Genomic DNA, 16,698 nt, shown 5'->3' with positions numbered 1-16,698 from the left:
CTTCCCACTCTAAGTGTGATTGCCCTACATCTTAGAAGTTTTACTGGTTTCTTGTGGCACTTGAGACCATAACTGATCGGTAATTTTACTGAATTTGCCCTCCCTTAAGAAACCCCTCTTAATGGGAGCACACAAGAAATTAAGGGGTGCAGCGTTCAGCCCTCTGACACAGCATATACCCAGATTTCCAGTATTCACTCCCAATGACTGAGGTATCTTTCTGGGAGCATCAAATTGGAAAAACTTCCCCAACTGGAATGCTGTGTCCTGTTCTACAAATGCTATGCTCTGAGTTTGTAATGGTCTGGGTCCAAAAAGACAGCTATACTGACTGAGGAGGATGGGGGACAGAAACTGAAGTGTTATAGGGAATGACACTGAGGTGTGGGGGGAGAGAAGGGAGAAAATAAAGCCTGTTTCGTATTTACTTCTGAAATGCGTGGTGACATGGGTGGAATTTTCGTGTCCTGCCCACCATAGGAATCATAGCAGCGAGACAGAAAATTCAGCAGATCGTGCAAAGGTCTGACCTCTAGTGGGAATTTCCGGCCTTTGGGTGAGCACAGCAGGAAAATCCTGCCCATATGTACATCTATTATCCATTTCAAGTTGGTCTCCAAAAAGGTAATATTCTCTACCAATTATCAATGGGGGGGGGGGGGGTTTCACAATTGAATAGCTTTTTGAGCCACTTCATAGGGCATGAAAAACCATAATATGTGACTCAGTTCACATTTAGTCCATACCAGTAGGAGTGGCAGATTCCCTCCCTGAAGCACATTCGTGAATGAATTGGGGTTTTTACTACAAAATGGGAGCTTTCATGGTCAGCTTCCCTTTTCTCCTGGTGCCAACCCATAAATTAGTTGAATTACTGACAACCAGCTGTGGTCGGATTTGAACTCCTGGTTGTCCGTCCTGGACTGTGTTCATTCCTCTACCATATTTAGAAGCTGCTTTGCTCAACAGCAATAGATGTTTAGAATAATCTGTCAGACAGGATCATGGCAATAATAAGGACTTTCAGAGGGACGTGATAATGGAAGTGTTGGTGTGCCAGAGGCTTTTCAGTAGGCTCATGTAGACTTGTTGACTTACTGTTTTATTTGATATAATAGAACACTGGCTCATCAGGTATGTGTTTGGGTGTGGAGAGCTGCAGCATAAAGAGTCAGAAGATTTTGGGTTTAATCTCAGTTCTGCTGAGTTAGTGGAAACTTTTGTTAGTTTTTCTTCTGTGCCTCATGGTGCACGAGGCAGTCATTTTCTTCCATTGCAGCCTGTCCAAAGCAAGATATTTGACTCCCGTGAACTATCATTTTGCATTACATTTAGCAGGTTGCAGTTTTGTACAATGTTTACATTTGTCCTGAGTTTTTAATGTAACAAAAGACATTTTAACATAGAACAGTCATGCCCCTACCATGGGGGCTGGGGAACTTGTTTTAATATGATGGCACAGTGGTTAGCACTGCTGCCTCAGTGCCAGGGACCTGGGTTCAATTCCAGCCTTGGATGACTGTCTGTCCGTTTGTGGAGTTTGCACATTGTGTCTCTGTGCTTCCTCCTGGGTGCACCGGTCTCCTCCAACAGTGCAAAGACGTTCAGGTTAGGTGGATCAGTCATGGAAAATGCAAAGTTATGAGGATAGGGCTTGGGTGGGATGCTCTTTCAAAGAGTCAGTGCAGACTTGATGGGCCAAATGGCCTCTTTATGCACTGTAGGGGTTCTGTGTCTCCTCACTAACTTCCTGGCAATTTTTAATCTTCCCTTATGAAAGCCTGCAAAGTTTTCGACCATAGCAAGAGGTAGTTTCTAGGGAAGGGGAATTAATAACCAGCCCTTGCCAAGTGAGTGGAATATCAGACCAATTTTCCTTCTAATTGGTGTCATTGACCTTGGTTAGTAGATGACATTTCCTGGTTGCTAAGTTTGTTCCTCACTATCTGCTCTAAAGTCACAGTTTGCATTTGAGTCACCTGAAAACAATTCTGAGCTTTCTCTTCAGACTTACATTTTGTCTCTCATTAAATTAGAGGCATTTAAATATCTTGGTGTCAAAGCTGTCTTCAGATAAAGCTGTCACAAAAGTATCAACAGTTTTGCAAATGAGTGAACCGCAAGCAAACTTCATACACACAGACAAGCGGTGGGATTTTCCACTTGCCCCAAGAACAGAAAATCCCACTTGAGGTCAATGGACCTTTGCATAGTCCTGTCCAACCTGCTACAATTCCGGTGGTGGGTGGGACAGGAAAATTCTGCAGGGTTGCTGCTGGGGACAGAAAATATCATTATTCATTAAGATAAAGCTTTGACGAAGGGTCATCCATACTTGCAATGTTGGCCCTATTCTCCCTCCTCAGATGCTGTCAGAACAGCTGAGATTTTCCAGCGCTTTCTTTGTTTCATCATTAATTAGGACTTGCAGATGGTATAAATAATGAGAGTGTAGAGGGAACTTTGACATGATCTAACCCATGATGTACATGGTCAGGAAGTGTTTGAAGGGGCAGTGTAGAGCAAACTTTAAATCTGACCTGGGAGTGCTTGATGGGATATTGTAAAGGGAGTTTTTTCTGGGTCTAAGCTGAGCAGCACTGGCTAGGTGAGTGTTTAATGGGACACTGTAGAAGAAGCTTTATTCTGAATGGGAGTCTTTGATGGGACAGTGTAGAGGGAGCTTTACTCTGTATCTTAGCCATATTGGGGTTGGTAAACTACTTAACAGAATCCTGTTCCTCATCACTTTCTCCACAATGCTGTTTCCAGCTTTGCGAGGGTGTTGACTTGTTGGGGTGCAGGCTGGCTGGGCACACAGTCCTGGTATCTTGCCCAAGAAGTCCTGATCTACCCATGTGCTCTGCAACTCAGTCAGACTGAGAATAATAGCAATGTAACTGGCATGTCTGCCTGAGATCAAGTAGCATAGTGCAATGTTTGTGGGGTGGGGCAGGGGAATGTCTTGGTGGCAGAGTGGTTAGCACTGCTGCCTCACAGTGCCAGGGACACAGGTTCAATTCCCAGCTTGGTTCACTATCTGTGCTGAGTCTGCATGTTCTCCACATGTCTCCGTGGGTTTCCTCCCACTGTCCAAAAGACGTGCTGGTTAGGTGCATTGGCCATGCTAAATTCTCCCTCCGTGTACCCAAACAGGTGCTGGAGTGTGGTGACTAGGGGATTTTCACAGTAACTTCATTGTAGTGTTAATGTAAGCCTACTTATGACGCAAGTAAATAAACTGGTCTGTGTAGCCCAGTGCTATAAAACATAGATCATTCACTCAATGAGCCTTTGGGAAATTTTTAAAATCACTAATCATAAAGAATTTGCATTAAATGTTGGGCAAAGGACCTGAGGAAAACAAGAAGCAGCACTGCCATGGATAGGTTTGCATAATTTAAAAGAAAATAGTAAACTACACAATGTAAAGCTGGAGGAAGACCAACAACCACTGTTGCTTTTTGACCTATTGACCCAGAAAGAGCATATACAACTTCTATTTCGCCTTCCATTCCTTGAACATGCTGACAATTCCATGAAGGTCAGCTGTCACAAACTCTGGGGCTGGGGGTAGGCTGGCAGAGGTACCCATCTGGTTCTTGCCAGATGCCCATACACTTGCACTACCCAGAAATTGTCATTGGACACCCATCAGGAGTGCACGAGGCCCCAACTCTGCTCTGACTGAGATCAGTTCAGTCAATTCCTGCCTGGATCCTCTATTGCCCTATCTATGGAGAAGGCATGCCAACATCTTACACCGTGCACCTCACTGGCAGCAACTGTGGGCAGTAAACCTTCCAGGAGGCCTCTGTCAGTACTGAGGTGCTCAGCTGCCAGAAGGTGCATGAGTGGCATCTGACTGGCTGTGGTTTTTCTATTAGTGCATCTCCTGTGACATTATTATGGTAGAGCTTCTCATTGCCCACATACACTCCCCATGCTTCCTCTATGCCAACATATGCCCCTCTACCCATTGCCCTTTATAGTGTATGCCAACTGAGTTCCAACCCATACCCTTGCCTCTTACACATACCCTGCCAACTCACCCAGTATTCACCATGGGCAGACCTAAGGACCCATACTGAGATCAAGTACCTATTGCAAACTTCATTTTTAAAAAAACCATTTCTTTATTACACTTGCATTCATTCAACTACATTATCTTTTATGAAAACAAACATTACATTCCAATTGCATAATCCCTTATAAATCAAGCACCAGAATTTATAATCCCACTTCCAAGATTCTATAAAAACTTGGAACTATGAAATGGCAGACACCTATTGTGATAGACTATTGTGAAATCAGTCATGCACCACTGTTCCATTAATGGTAACCCTAAAGCTTCAGTCAATAGACTGAGTGAAATAGCAAGCAAACGTTTTTTTAGTGCTCCAGGCAGGAGTTTTAAATGCTTGACGTCTCCTCTTGATGCGGCACGGTAGCAGTGATTAGCACTGCTGCTTCACAGCTCCAGGGACCTGGGTTCGATTCCTGGCTTGGGTCACTGTCTGTGTGGAATTTGCACATTCTCCTCGTGTCTGCGTGGGTTTCCTCCGGGTGCTCCGGTTTCCTCCCACAGTCCAAAGATGTGCGGGTTAGGTTGATTGGCCATGCTAAAATTGCCCCTTAGTGTCCTGAGATTCGTAGGTTAGAAGGATTAGCAGGTAAATATGTAGGGATATGGGTGTAGGGCTGGGGTGGGATTGTGGTTGGTGCAGACCCGATGGGCCAAATGGCCTCTTTCTGCACTGTAGGGCTCCTATTCTTCTATGATAGTTCAGCTTGACACTTCTGACAGTTTTTGACCATTTCAGTGAGTTTATGCACATTCATGCCTACTTTTAGAAATCCAATTTCCCCCAAATGTGTCTAGGACCATATCCAAAGGGGTTCCTCACTTCAACAGTGCCTTGGCTAGAGTTCAGACCTGCTTTTGCCAGGCCTAATCTGTGCATTTCAGGTCTCAAAACATCTCACCAGAATCATGTTTGGAGCTGGCTGCTGTCTCCACAATGTGTGTGTGAGAATCCCTACCTGGGCCCATTTCAGCACCTATGAAAATAGTAGCCAAAGGTGCTCCATCATTGTAAAATCCGGGCCTGTTTCAAAGAAGGATTCAAGATGGTGTTTCACAGAAATAGTAAATCTCATTTGGGCAGTTTGCTTCACTTTTGTCCCCCTTGTGATGGCTGTGACAGGGGTACAGTTCAAATGCTGTTTGAGAACTCCACCAGGTACCAAGCTTGATCCTGTGGCCTACTTGGTGTTGATGGGGCATTTCAATGTTGAGGTGTGGAGATTAGTGCTGAGCACAATCTTATTTACAAACGGACTCCTCTCCGGGAGGGTATACTGGTTAGGGATTAGAAGTGAAAACCCTAACTGATTTTCCTTCTTGTAGCCTGATAGCTGGCAGTAACTGCAGCCAGTTCTCAACAGAGACAAGACTGCCCAAATAATTCAAATTTAAGAGCATTTATCTATTAGCTCTAAGGAGGCACCATTGGCACCTTCTTCTAGAGTGAAAAGGAATTTCATTATGTTGCACTTTTCATGACCACAGGACATCTCATTGCTTTAGTCTTTTTTTAAAGTACAGTCACTGTTGTAATGTAGGAGGCACAGCAGGCCAATAAATACACAGCAAACCGCAACATTATAATGGCCAGGACACCAGGGTTAACTGCCCTCCTCATCTTCAAAATAGCACCAGGTGTTGTTCTACATCCACCTGAACAAGTAGATGAGGCCTCAGCTTAACACTTCATCTGAAAGTGGGCACCTCTGACAGTGCAGCACTTCCTCAGTACTGTGCTGGAGCATCAGCCTTGAATCTTATGCTCCAGTCCTGGAGTTGGACTTGAACCTGAAACCTTGTAACTTGGGCAAGAGTGTTAACAACTGGGCCATAGCGGCCAAAAAAGAGACTGAACACTCAAGGTGGCAAGATGTCTCTTTTTTAAAAAGCAAATTTTATATTGTCTATAGTTGGAGCACATAACCCGTCCATTGTTTCCTCCTGGTGGCTGGAACAATGAGCACAGAACCACCTCCTATCTCAAGGTTACTCTGCTGCTATTAGAGTAGGAAGAACATATTTATTGCTAAATTAGCAACGTGACGCTTTCAAATCTGAACACTTGACTGACTGCTGCTGGAGAAAAATGTGATTCGGCCCAGCAAATAACTCTGACCGATAGCTCTGTGCAGTACTACACTGTTGGAGAGGCCATCTCTCAGATGAAACTTTATACATGGTCTCTCCAGCAGACATGAACATTCCATGATGCCAGTTGAGATGAGCAGAGAAAATGTGCAAATTGGCTGCTATATTTCTTGTATTACATCAGTAACTAGACTTCTTTGCTTCCAAGATGTATTTCATAGAATCCCTACAGTGCAGAGGGAGGCCATTCGGCCCATTGAGTCTGCACTGAACACAATCCAACCCAACCCCTATCCCACATTTACCCTGACACTAAGTGGCAATTTAGCATGGCCAATCAACCTGACCCGCACATCTTTGGATTGTGGGAAGAAACCGGAGCATCCGGAGGAAACCCACGCAGACACAGGGAGAATGTGTTCAAGTCTACACTGACACATTAGGAACACCTGAACTCTCATCTGCCAGCACTTTGCCCATAGCCCTGAATGTTATGCCATGCCAAGTGCTCATCCAGGTATTTACCACCTCCCAGGCAGCACATTACAGACTGTTGCCACCCTCTGGGTAAAAGGTTTTTCCTCCCTAAACCTCCTTCCCCTCACCTTGAATCTGTCTCCTGTGACTCCCCCTTCAACTAAGGGGAACAGCTGCTCCTTTTTCCACTCTGTCCATGTCTCTCATAATCTTGTACACCTCAATTAGGTCCCCCTCCATCTTCTCTGTTCTAGTGAAAACCACCCAAGCCTACCCAACCTCTTTTTGTAACTTAAATGTTCTATCCCAGGCAGCATCCTGATGAATCTTCTCTGCACCCCCTCTAGTGCAATCTCGTCCTTTGTATAATGTGGCAATTAGAACTGCACACAGTACTCTAGCTGTGGCCCCACCAAAGTTCTATACAACTCCATGACTCCCCTACGTTTGTAATCTATCCCTCAATTGATGCAAAGGCAAGTGTCCCATATGTCTTTTTCATGACCCTTACTAACATGCTCTTCTGCCTTCAGCAATCCACAGAATTTCCTAATTCCAACTAAATTAAGAATTTCAATTCTGTGCAAGTAAAATCTGGATGTAAATGGTCATTTTTACTATCACTGTCATCAATAATTGGTTCACTAATGAACTTTAGAGAGAAATCTTCCATTATTATCCAGTCTGGTTGATATGTAACTCCAGAACCATCGCCTACCACCATCGTTTGGAATAAATAGCAAATGGCAATAAACACACCTTTTAGAATGAATTAAAAATTCAGGATCCTGGAGAAATCAGTGAGGAAGTTTGGGACGTTACTGGAAATTATATTTTATTCATTTATGGGATGTGCTGGCTGGGCTGGCATTTAGAACTCTTCATTGTGGTTACTGTGCTTAAATCCTCAGTATCCCACTGTAAACTGCTGTATGTATACAAAACATCTGATATTACCTACTGGAAAAACCGTGTACAATATTGGTCAGATAAGCCCTTTTTTGTTTGTGTGGTTGGTTTACAGCATTGCTTATTAAGCATGGTGCAGTGCCCAGGCTGATCACAAGAGGGTGCTGTACAGCTCATACCTTTTAAAATAAACTCTACGCCTGGGAGGGATGGAGGTTAATCACCGCATTCCCTAACCATGGATAAACTACTCCAGTTTTCTCAATAATTGTTGCATAAACTGTAAGGCACCAATTACTGTAATTGGAAATGCAGTCCATCTAACTGCAAGATGTTTTTTCCCTCCCTAAACCAGAGTGAGTGTAGAGCCTGGTCTGTCTCCCCCGTCCAAGTGTATGTCCCTCTTTTTCTTTCTGTCCAGTGTGCTACTCAGTATATTTGTCTAACTTTTTCACTCTGTCCAGTTCTTTTGCGTTTGCCATTCTGTCCCTATCAATGTCTTTCTTTGTCCCAGTTGGTCTCCATCTTTTGGTTTATTTGTCATTGCTTTTGTGTCTGAGTTAGACTCTGTTATAATATCTGTTGGTGCAGTGGAAACCAGTCTTTAACCTCAGCCAGCAGAAAATGCTTCTTTACCCAAAAAAGGGTCTAACTATTTTGAACAGGGTCTCCCTTCCAGCTACTTCCTAAGCAAAGGGGCAGGGTGGAGAATCCCTCAAATGCTCCATGTATCTGGATGTACACCCAGGCTCTTGGTGCCCTTTATCAGACTCCTATCATGAATCCCTTGGCTTGTCTGTGTTTCTCTTTCTATGTCTTACTGTTTCACCGTCACTCTGTATTTGCCTCGCTCCCTGACTCCATCCTGATTTTTTTTCCATGCTGTGTTAAAGTGAATAAATGGGATTATCCTACACCCCCCTTTCCCAGACCAATATTGCCTCCTGAACCCACTTTTACTGTCTTTGCAGTAGCCTGCCAGGTAATATATCTCCACATAATTTACCCATTGTTTGCTCTAACGATACCTTTTACCCCTCACTTCATTTTTAACTTGTGCTCTATGGGATTTGTAAACCATGCCAGTGAACAATTTACTTTGGTTAATTTTGTCAGGTTTTCTTAATAAATAAAACTGAAAGGTCACTTCAGAATTCCCTTTTCTGCAAATGGGCAAAACCTAGTTCCTCAACATCCCTGCTTGACCGATGCCTGGAATCATCTTGGTTCCTTCTTCACGGACACTCGTATTCCTGGCCATGACCAGGTGACTGTCACTGCACATATACTCCATGTGAAGTCTGGTTATGCCTTCTATAGCAGCATAGCCTTGTTATGCCTCCTGGTTCCCATAAGTTAGAAATAATCACTTAAACGTCATTGAGTGTTTTTCTTGCCACAATCCATATGGCTGGTAGACTTGAATATTGGAGTTACGTGTTGAACAGTGCAGCAGTGAAATGTGGCATCCCAGATATACCCCCCCCCCCCCCCCCCCCCCCCACCCCTAACTATTCTTTCCTATTTCTTTGAATAATACACAATATAACAAGCCTTTTCTAATTTCTTAATGCTGGTTGGATGGGTTCTAGAGCCTTGAGTGGGGCAAGTGCCTGAATGTACCTTTATTGGAGTATGATGCCATGGAGCACTCTAGATCATACCATGCGTGGGATAATTTCTCCATCAAGAGAGCACCAATAGTTAAGTGAAACCAGGGACTGGAAAAATGCTTCAGTAAAGCAGCTGTAGCTATAATGCTTCCTTATAAAAATAAAATGAGATGGGCCGGTGCCAACCTGCAATGAGGAGAGCTGTCAAAAATGGTCTATTGCCTTCGACTAAGCCAATAATGTCATAAGGTAATGATGTCATCAAGACTTATTCTGAAGGGTAATGGGCTAGGTTAGAGTATCTCTGGGACTCTCTGGAGACTGGAAGGCAGTGTATGTTCGAATGCTGCCCTTTCACCTCCTTGATCTGTGTCCAAATCCAGCCTAGACTGATGAGATGGAAAATCATTGTGGGTTAAAACTGTGTTCATTCCTCTCCTTGACCTGGGTTCAAATTTATATGATACATATGGGATAAAGAGATCACACTCGTGCACACAGTCTCTTTTTTTTCTGTCTCTCTCCTCTCATATTCACATACATAGATAATCAGTCTAAATTTGTAAGGAAGGCTGTATACAACTGGTGCAGGAAGTAAAGACACATGTTTGGGGACACAGGGCTCCTGTGGATGCTGGGGTACTATTGAGGCAGAATGAGTGAACTAAACTGATGTGTTTGATATCACTGCCCTCCAAGCCCATCATATTTAAAGGAGAATTCTTGAAACAATAAATAAAATTGAAGGGATGCACAGCATTAAATTACATGGGCTTTTTAAAAATCAGAGTACCATAATTTGGAAATGCAGGTTTTATCAAAGATGGAGAGGTTTGTCATTATTACAGCAGTCATACCTGCAGAGTGATGCCAACAGCACGGGTCCAATTCCTGTACTGGCTGAGGTTATTCATGAAGACCCTGCTGCCTTAACCTTGGCCCTTGCCTGAGGTGTGGTGATCCTCGGGTTAAATCACCACCAGTTAGCTCTGCCCCCTCAAAAGGGGAGAGCAGCCTCTGGTTATCTGGGACTATGGCAACTTTACTTACTTTACTTGAGGATATTCAGGATGTGGTTCTGCTAGTGCAAAGTAGGACAGTGTCTTATGGGGGTCTCGGCTGCTGACTAAACAGCCAGCCAGACTCCACATTCCCTCCAAGACCTGCTGCATCCTGTGCCACTAATGCCAGGCCAGCAGTAGATTTAAAAACTGAGGTTGTCATTCCTGCCCGCCAAGATGCTGACCAGTCAGGCAGGCAGCTGTTCCATACTCAGCAGGGGAAGTTGGTAGCTGCTGTCACTGCACCAATCTGAGGCTTTGGATGCATGATCATGGGAAGGGGGCTCAGTAGGGGTCGCAGTGGAAGAGTGGGGAAAGGGGTCAGCAACAAAAGCAGAGGGATTGGCTTTCATGGGCCAAGCCCTGTTTCTTCAGAAGGAATTCTTCAAAATGCAGCGAATGAAACGACAACTAAACTTAAATCAAAGAAAGGGTTTAATAAAGAAACAACATTACTCCAACTTGGGGCTTTGCCCTGGGCACTTCAAGCTTTTTCACAATTCTACATAGTTCCTTTATAGTGAATCAGCTGACTATTACATCACTCTGATTGGTTACATGTTTTACTGGGTCAGCTGACCCTTGCATCTTGTTCCCATTGGTCACATAACATCCAATACAAAGTTGTCACTGGTTACATTCTAACAAGCCCTTCCTAATGCCCGATCCATCGGTCAGGCCTTTGAATTAGGGATCACACCCCTTTTCCCCAGGAACCTCTAAGCAAATAGGCCAGGGATAACTTGCCGTATTCTCTACATGGCAAACTCCCCCCACCTGCCCTAAGGTTAATAACACTGGTGGGTTGCAGCCCATAAGTGGGCACTAATTACCCACTTAAAGGCCTCAATTGGCAGGAAGTCATCCATAAACCTTCCCACCATTGACATAATTGAGGTGGGAAACTAATTTGATCCCTACCTGTCTCCATCAAGGGGAGGGCACCAGATTCTTCCCTAATGGGTTTGGGTGTAAATTGATCCAAAAGTGGGGTCTGATCCCTATTTGGCTTTCATGTGTGGTGTCATTTGGCCAAGCCTGTGACCAAGAGGCTGTATCACGGCAATGCCAGTTTGTAACCAGTGCAAAGTTTGTCCCAGCTATCTGCCCATGAGTACAATTCTGTGTATACCCTGTGTAAAAAGTGAGGGTGGGTAGAATATCTATGGGGAAGAAGTCGTGGGGGGGGATTTTCTGTTTCTTTTGACAAACATTGGAAACCAGGGAGGTGATGTTCACAAACTTTTAAAAATTCTCTGCCAGTTATTCCACTAAAGTTACAAGGTACAATCAGAAGAATTCTCGATGAAATTCCAGGTAGATTTGTTGATATTGCACCTCGTCAGATCTTGACATCTTAACGGCAGGGCACTTGGACTGGCTCTGCTCCTTTTATTTCATTTCTCAGTCTTCTCTCTCCTCCCTCCACCCTTCCTCGGTGTCTACTTTCAGTGCTCTGTTCGGTAAATGCTTTGAGACATCTTTCAGCAAGAGGGGCCCTGCCATAGAAACCTAAGCTGTTGTTGTGGATTCCACTTGGCAACTGCTCACAACAGAATGTTTCAAATCAGTGGTGGTTCATGTGGGGAATCAGAGGCACAGAACAGCGTCTCGTCACCCTGTGATGCAGCAACCCTCAGCAAAAGATATTTGATTCAGAGTTTGGAATTTAAGCTTTTGGTTCACCGCAATCTTTTCCCAAATCAATAAGGGAGGTAATGGAAAGTGTCCCATTAAGTCTGTGTAGGACAAAAGCTGGTGATGAGTTTGGTAAAATAATTATCTTCCCCTTTTTGGAACTTTGTTCCTATCTAGCCCACAATAATGTGACACAGGTCTCTTATGCTGATTGCAAAAGTGTTAAACTGAGCATTGGGTCACTATCTGTGGCCCTATAAATGGCAATCCCCACCCAGGGAAACCACTCCAAATAGTTGGGAAATGGAGAAATAAGATGTTAGGTTGAGGGGTGCTTTTCTGAAGTTTGGTGCAGGGTATGCTATTGATGAGAGCTTTATTTACACTCAACCATGCTATGCCTGACTTAAGAGAGCTTGATGCCAACACTTGGTATCTGAAATAACAAGTAAATCATTCCCTAGCATTAATCTTCCTTGCCTTTAAACAAAACCTTTTCATGTCCTACCTTATGGATTGTTCATATTAGCTTATAAGCAATGAAGGAGATTCTAAACTTGCCCTAATTGTTTCATTCAAAAATTCTCCATGGCCTTTGGGATACATTATTGAAAATATTGGCATAAACTAGGGAGAGGATTGTTGGAAAGAGAAAAAGCGCATCTGACATGTTTTTGAAGTGTAGCCACTATTGTAATGTATGAAACACAGCTGCCAATTTGCCCAGAGCAAAGTCCCACAAACAGCAGTGAGATAATGACCAGATAATCTGTCTTGATGTTGGTTGAGGGATAAATATTGGCCAAAACATCACTGCTCCTCTTCAACACCCAACTGAGAGAATTGATGGGGCTTGCACGTAACCTTTCTGAAAGAAAGCAGCTCCAATAGTGCAGCACTCCCTCCAGTACTGTGCTGGAGTATCAGCTTGGAATATGTGCTCCAATCTCTGGAGTGGGACTCTCTCTCTCTCTCTCTCGAGGATTTTAATACTTTATTTTTCTTTTATTGGGAGGTGGGCATCACTGGCAAGGCCAGCATCTGTGGGTGGTACAGTGGTTAGCACTGCTGCCTCACAGCACCAGAGACTGAAGTTTGATTCCCAGCTTGGATCTCTGCCTGTGCGAACTCTGCATGGGTTTCCTCCCACAGTCCAAAAGACATGCTGGTTAGGTGTACTGGCCATGCTAAATTCTCCCTCTGTGTACTCTAACAGGTGCCAGAATGTGGTGACTGAGATTTTCACAGTAACACTTAATGTAAGCCTAGTTGTGACACAAATTTTCCCTCATCCTTAATTGCCCTTGAACTGAGTAGTTTGCTCAATTATTTCAGAGGGCACTTGGGAGTCATATGTAAGTGAGAATGGGTAAGGATGGCATACTTCCCTTCGAGACATGGGCAGACTGGATAGGTTTTTAACACTGATCAATGATTTTTGTGCTCACCATTACTGAGACTAATTTTAAATTCCAGATTTATTCATTGAATTTAAATTCAGCCAGCTGCTGTGATAGGATTTGAATCAGTGCCTGCTGGGTCTCTGGATTACTAGTCCAATGACATTATCAATGTCACTATCCACCCTCCACTATGTTGCTCAAATCGGTACAGATTGTCTTTGGCTGCACCCAGGCTACTCCTCCATGCTTACAAAGCAATTCATCTCGGGCGGATAACATACTGGGTAAACCAGCTATCCCTCCATACTCCTGTCAGCCTGTTTCCTTGCTTTTATTGAGTCTAGTTGTTCTAATCTTGCTAAAGGCATTGGTTGCATGGTATTGTTTTCACCCATGGGTAATTATTTGAGGATGTTTGACAGTCAGTGTTAGTTTTCTATGAAGAAAGTCAAGACTGTCATGCCCTCATCTGATATCCATTGATGTATGTTTCTAGGAATGGTCATCAGTAGTAGACATTCGGACAATTCTCCCCTATCCCTCCCTCCCCCAGAGGGCCAGTGGGGGTGGTGGCAGACTCTGGTCCTTTTCTGCTCTGGTCTGTCTGTCTCTAGATGGAGAAATGGCTTTGAACCTTTGGCATTGACAATGATTTGAATCAGGGCCACCTCCTGTTTTCTTTATCCTTTTTCAAATCTTTTAACCAAAACTTGTGCGGCTGTTATGATAACTTCACCACTCACCATTAATTTCTGTGGGGATTCTCCCGATTGACTGATATAATTTACACATGGAATCCTTGGAGAAATGACGTTACTGCTGCTTCTCTGGGATTTTTGTAGATTGAATTTCTGCTAGGGGTTTCGGCAGACAATTCCTCGGTGTTGGCAAGCAGGGCTGAATTTTAGAACCCTGAACTTTAGTCCACTCCCATTCTACATCCCAGTATTGTATGATTTATATTGCGCAACTTGATCCCTTTCCCTTGTTAGCCTACATTCCCCTTCCCTTTTCAATTGAGACAAAATATTGCCATTCTCCAATCAACGATGGGGATACCCATTGACCAGAAACTGAATTGGACCAGCCATATGAATACTGTGGCTAAAAGAGTAGTTCTGTGGATAGTAACTCACTGCCTGTCTACCATCTACAAAACACTTGCTAATGATCAAGAATAGATTGGCCAAGTTGGATTTGCCCTGCCTTTTGTGGACAGGACATAACTGGGCAATTTCCACTTTGCTGGGTAGATGCCAGTGCTATACTGGAACTGCTTGGCTAAGTACACAGCTACTTCTAGAACATAAGTCTACTATCCATCAGAATATTGTCAGGGCCCATAGCCTTTGCATTATGCAGTGCCTTCAACTGTAATATCACAAGATTGAATTGGCCAAAAACTGGCACTGGTTATGCTGGGGATCTCTGGAGACTGAGATGGATCATTCACTCAGCATGATGGACTTCAAATGGCCGCAATTTCTTCAGCCTTTGTTTTGTACTGTGTTGGGCTCCGTCATTGAGGAGAGGGATATTTGTGGACCCTCGGCCTCCAGTTAGTTGTTCAATTGTTCACCACTCCCATTCGTGACTGGGGCAGAATACACCCTGCTTGCCTGGATGAGTGCAATTCCAACAACACCCAGTAAGCTTGACTCCATCAGGATAAAGCAGCTCGATTCATCTGATCTGATTCTCACTATTTTCTAGGACCCCACTTGATGTCTTTTACACCCTGAAACTGTCTTTTCAGAGCATGCCTGTCTGACCAATCTGAGTCAAGGTATGATTCATCACCCTATCTACCACCTTAAACATCACTGTGTACCATCTACAAGATGCATGGCAATGTCATACACCATCTTGACTTGGAACTATATCACCATTCCTTCACTGCCGCTCGATCGAAATCCTAGAACTCCCCCCTCTAAAAGCACTGGGTGTACCTCCACCACATGGATTGAAGCAATTCAAGCAGGCATCTCATCACCTTCCCAAAGGTGATTGTGGATGGGCACTAAATGCTGGCCTAGCCAGCGATGCCCACATCTGCTGATCTGTTTTCCATGTGATGTGCTGTATGGCCCATAATAATGAAAATATCTCGAGCGCTTTACAGACAGTACTTTTGAAGTCTGATTACTGTTAACCTATTGGCATCCATTTTGGAACAGCGGAGTCCCACTAACAATCATCGAGGGAGTTGTCTTGTAGGATAACTAACTGCAAATTATTTCTCTGTGCTGGCCACAGAACTCTGCCTTGATTTTTATAACTCTGTTCAGATCGGGTTCATTTTTCACTTGTTGATGTCACTGCCAGCTGTTTGGTACCAAGCTCACAAGCACTGGCTGCAGGCAACTGGTTCTGCAGCTGAAGCTTCTGGCTAATGTTGAGGAACTGCAGATAGTTGATGCAGTGAGAGAGAGTTTACAATTTTCATGGTCCCTCATTATTTGTGAATTAATATGCAGTGACATGCATTTGAGGTGCAGACACCCTTGTAATGATGGTGAAAGCTGCAATCATTTTTCATGTGGCAAAATCCCAAAAGCTGTGATGAATGATTGTTCCTGTCTAGTATTAGCGGTCGAGATATATTGGCCACGCAACTCTCCATTTTTTGTAAATGTTGTGGCAATATAAATTAGCAGGTACCCACCTGAAGAGAGCCATACTTTAATGTTTTACCCAAAGAACAGCCTTTTTTAAGATTGAATCTTGTTGTGGCTGTCACTGGTGAGACTGGTATTTACTACCCTTGAGAAGGTGTCAGTGAGCCACTGCAGTCCAGGTGACGTAGGTATTTCTCAATGCAGCACTGTATCAGAGTATCTGCATAGACTTTATTCATTTATAGGATGTGAACATTGCTGGCAACGGCAGCATTTGCCCATTCCTAGTTGCCCTTCAGAGGGTGATGGTAAGCTGCTGCCTTGAACCACTGCAATCCATGAGGTATAGGTACACTCAGTGATGTTGGGGAAGAATTTGACCCAGTGACAGTGAAGGAATGGCGATTATATTTCTAAGTCAGGGTGGTGAGTGACTTGGAGGGGAACCTCCAGGTTGTGGTGTTCCCAGTATCATCAGCTGATAGTGGTCATGGGTTTGAAAGGTGCTTCCAAAGGAACCTTGAGGTGATCCTGCAGTGCATTTTGTAAATGGTACACATGGCTGCCACCACTGTTCATCTGTGGCAGAAGATTTGAACATTTGAGGAAAGGGTAGAAATCAAATGGGCTGCTTTGTCCTGGATGGTGTCAAGCTTTGAGTGTTGGAGCTGCACTCATCCAGGCAAGTGTAGTGTATTTGTATTCCATTGCACTCTGACTTGTGTTTTGTAGATGTTGGACAGTGGGGGGGGGGGGGGGTTATATCTTCTCTTGTAGGAGATGGTTATTGCCTGGCACTTGTGT

The 16,698-nt window shown here is 44.0% G+C and overlaps 1 protein-coding gene across 1 annotated transcript in view; it reads left to right on the top strand.

The window, feature by feature from the left end:
- wnt9a (wingless-type MMTV integration site family, member 9A) overlaps nucleotides 1-16,698 on the top strand; it is a 74,828-nt gene that overhangs the window by 12,177 nt on the left and 45,953 nt on the right. The window lies entirely within an intron of this gene.

Source organism: Mustelus asterias, chromosome 7 (assembly GCF_964213995.1).
Source record: "Mustelus asterias chromosome 7, sMusAst1.hap1.1, whole genome shotgun sequence".
Lineage (NCBI taxonomy): Eukaryota > Metazoa > Chordata > Chondrichthyes > Carcharhiniformes > Triakidae > Mustelus > Mustelus asterias.
This window is presented reverse-complemented; position numbering and strand designations above follow the sequence as displayed.